Source organism: Vigna umbellata, chromosome 6 (genome assembly GCF_029865625.1).
Source record: "Vigna umbellata cultivar VRB3 chromosome 6, Vumbellata_1.0, whole genome shotgun sequence".
Taxonomy (NCBI): Eukaryota; Viridiplantae; Streptophyta; class Magnoliopsida; order Fabales; family Fabaceae; genus Vigna; species Vigna umbellata.
The window spans coordinates 33,288,636-33,292,730 of NC_142170.1; the positions used below are offsets into that span (position 1 = coordinate 33,288,636).

General features: G+C 35.0%; 1 long non-coding RNA gene across 2 annotated transcripts; it reads left to right on the plus strand.

Moving 5' to 3' along the window:
• Positions 1-336: 336 nt before the first annotated feature.
• On the plus strand, positions 337-2,822 carry LOC148197290 (uncharacterized). Of its 2 annotated transcripts, none has more exons than XR_015780432.1 (3): positions 337-881; positions 2,160-2,305; positions 2,476-2,822. It is a non-coding gene; the product is annotated as an uncharacterized LOC148197290 (long non-coding RNA). The 2 variants fall into 2 exon arrangements; XR_015780431.1 differs by lacking the exon at positions 337-881 and adding an exon at positions 895-982.
• Positions 2,823-4,095: the final 1,273 nt, after the last annotated feature.

Sequence of the window (4,095 nt, forward strand, 5' to 3'; positions counted from 1 at the left end):
CAAATTTTTATTATGTTTTGTGAGGCTAACTTGGCCTAAGTCTATTGGCAAATTGAGAGAGTTTAGTGTAACTGACTTGCTAATTGTTTCTTGTGCAGATTACTTAAACTGGAGCGCAATCAAGATAACAAAAGAGAAAATTTCTATTGCATTTACTTCAACTTTTAAAATTGTTTACTACTACGACATTCACTTCCAATTTTTTAAATTTGTTTGCTGATTTATATTCTTCATTTCCATTTAGTTCCATCTCAATTAGAGTCTAATTGGATTCAAGTATTTCTGAGTAGACAACAGCAACAACACCTCAGTGTGGAGCTTGGAGCAGGCTAGAAACAACCATCCAAATAGGGAAGTTGTCTAACTTACCTTTGTTTTGAATTGTTGCTTCGGTTTTAGGTCTTAAGTGATAGTATTGAATCGATACCCTACTTATTGAAGTTTAAATATCTGTGCAGCTTTGGATTGATGAAAATAGGAAGGTTAGTGCACAAGATTTAAAATTGAGTGCAACTAGGATCCATTTTCCACGTCAATTGTGCAAGACCGGGAAAGGGAGAATTCTTTATCTTGTGCATTGTATCTTGCAATCTGTTTAGGCAAGAGAATATTAAGTTGTGTGATATATGTGTGCAGGATTGAAAATCAGACCAAAAGAATTGAATTAAAGGAGCACAAAGTTGTCCAGAAACAACAAAAGTGGAGCACGTGATTTTTGTTTACCTTTATTTTGTCCACAAAGTTTACCTTTCTTTTGTTTCAACATATTAATTCTAACTCCTTTGGCAGCCTTCTTGGATAATTGATGAAGAATTTGACATGGGTTATCGCGGGAAGAAATCTGCACCAATTGTGACTAAATCTTCAGTTGAACACTACAGGTAATATATTAATATTTTCTACCATTTTGTTCTTTTGAGCTTAATTCATATATACTGGTTTGCAGGGTGCCAATCCAACAAAATGAATTATGAGCATAGAGGTAAATTTTTTTTTGGATTCCCTTGCCTTCTGTTTTCTGTGTTTTTTCCATCTTAATTTTGCTGCTCGCTTGGAAGTAGTTACCCTACACGTGGGAGTTTTCTGCATCATTCATGTGTTGACATTTGCTTGTATTTGGGGTTTGAGTATTTATTATTATTTTTATGTCTATTTTTATTTCATTGAGCTGGGACCTTACATTTATTCTGATTTCTATTGATGAATACTTGGCATCGGTGGTGATGCATTGGAATATCTTTTTTGGGATATCTTCATATATATTGTATTTATTACCACGTGTTTGCTAAGCTCAGTTGATTATTTAAAATGTCTTTGATATGTTCAGTAGCATTATTCTAGGCATAAGCTAGTTTTTGTATTTTTAGTTGCAAGTTTGTAAGTACCTGTAGTCATAACTTAGTTAGATGAATTTGAAATTGCTTAGTTGTTGTTTAGAGTATTATAGTAGTATTAGGTTTGATCAGATTTTATATGTTCATTCTAATTTATATTTTGTAGATTAGTTTTAAATTCAACTTTGCATAGTGAATTTTTGTTTAGTATTTGTTTGTATTGTTTTTAAGCTTTCTACATTAATTTTTACCAATTAGAACTTGTTGAGATAGTTTTTGTTATATTTCCCTTGGTTTAGTAACTCATAATTCTGCATAGTTTTAGTTGATAGATTTTAGTGAATAGGTTAAAATTCGAATCTGTGATCAATTTTAGTAGTTAACTTTTTTTCTAGCTTTCATTAGTTGTGAAACTTGTAGAAATGAGGTAGTTAGTTTTTAATTGGTGTTTGTATGAGTACTTATGTTATGTCCTGTTTTTCTTGATTTCATTCAGTTTCTTATATATATATATATATATATATATATATATATATATATATATATATATATATATATATATATATATATATAGTCAAGATTTTATATTTTCTCCCAAATGACGCAAATATGAGTTCAGTTAAGTAGTTTTGAAGTCGTGTGCATAGTTACTTTGTTATTAGATATCACTTTTGTATTTAGTTGTAGAATAAATGTATAAGTGTGATTTCCTACAGAACCAATCTCTATGCAGGTAGCTTTCTTAATTAAATTCCTTGGTATGTTTCATTGAGCTGCTGAGACTTTACATTTATTCTGATTTCTACTGATGAATACTTGACATAGGTGGTGATGCATTGGAATCTCTGGTGCTGCATTCTTTTGGGCATCTGGTGAGAGGAAGTGAAGAATTGTTGAGGTTGCAAGGAGATCTTGATCTGCACGTCTGGGAGGAGTTAGATCCCAAAAATTTACATGGAAGTCTTCAAGAGGTAAGGGGAGTTTGATTTATTTCATTAATTGTTGAAATAATCTGTATTTGATGCAAATCTGGGAAGAAGGGGATGAAAATGGAGGTTTTCTGGGTTTTCTGGACTTTGGACGTTCGACCTTGGTTTAATTGTGTTTGTGAGCGTTCGTTCTCGATGATGTTAATCCTCAGGAAGTACTCGTCTGAGGTAACGTACGACTAGACTTGATCTCGAGCGTTCGTCCTTGGAGCTCGGTTAATAAGGTTTGGTGTTCATCGGCAGCGTTCGGCCTTTGATGATGATTGATTCCAGAACGTTCGTTCAGACAGCATCAGAGTTGGAAATAGCGTTCGGCAATAATGCATGAATCCATGGGAGTATTTTGAAACAATTATTGAGAATTGTTGGTTATTTCCTTGATCCAATATTGGTTTATTTATACATATTATTGAGAATATGTACGAATTCGTGATTGAGCACGTTTATTCTGTTGGAGGTGGTACATACACTATGTTATTTACTTGTAACTTCGTCTGTCTTTTGAGCATTTTTGCTAGTCTCACGTGTGAGACTGAGATTCGAGTGTCACCTTCTTCTGCGCGAGGAGGTGAATGTCTCGCCCAATGAAATGACTTCGGCTCGTGTTGAGTATAGTGCATCGTTACGCGTAGTATCGATGTTTTTACTCGTTAGTCCTTGAGGAGTCGGGGAGATAGGTCTGAAGTCGCGATGGAAGACGGCTCGGGTCGCCTGTTATTGAGAGCAGGTTATGACGACGAATTACAAGTAAACGACATCAGAAAATACTGGTATTTTATTTTTATCCAAGGATTACATATGTTATAATATTTTAAAGAGTGTTTGTCACAGTTCAAAATAACACTAGGTAGAATGGAACCAGTTTTATAATTGTTCCCTTATTGTAATCACGTAAAATATGAGAAAGCAAATAACATTTGATAGCTGTCAATACTAAATTTCGTCATATTATCTAGTAAAATCCTAGTAAAATCTAAGTAAAGAGGGGTAGCTGTAAATACTAAATTTCGTCCGAATTGATTTTTTTGGCTTTTACTGTAACATCCCAAAAACTTACCCTTTAAAATTCAAAATTTAAAATATTGTAATAATACATTTAGGATAACACCCCGTCCAAAGAGCACCCATGGGAACTGTACCAACTTCAGAAGGCCTGAGAGGTGGATCTGGGTTGGGCATCTGGTGAGAGGAGGTGAAGAATTGTTGAGGTTGCAAGGAGATCTTGATCTGCACGTCTGGGAGGAGTTAGATCCCAAAATTTACATGGAAGTCTTCAAGAGGTAAGGGGAGTTTGATTTATTTCATTAATTGTTGAAATAATCTGTATTTGATGCAAATCTGGGAAGAAGGGGCTGAAAATGGAGGTTTTCTGGGTTTTCTGGACTTTGGTGCGTTTCTGCAGAATTTCTGCAGAAAGCGCGTACGTCCAATTTTGGTGAATCAAAATTGGACGTCCGTTCAAACAGTGCTCGACCAAATAGTGGTCGTCCAATTTCTGAACGTTCGGTTATTGTTCTGACCGTCCGCCCGAATCAGCCAACTTAGAACGTTCGTCCTTGGTTTGTAATAGTGATATTAGCGTTCGGTCAGGGCTTATTTTAAATACCGTTCGGTTGAAACCTAAATTAATAGTGTCCGGTTAAGTGTGAATTTAACACTGTTCGATTGAATCGCTCGGCCAGGATTCTAGACGTTCGTCCAAATGATTGTGAGCGTTCGTTAGCAATTGGTAATCCAGGTTTCAACTTGAGCGTCCGTCCCTAAATTGGCAT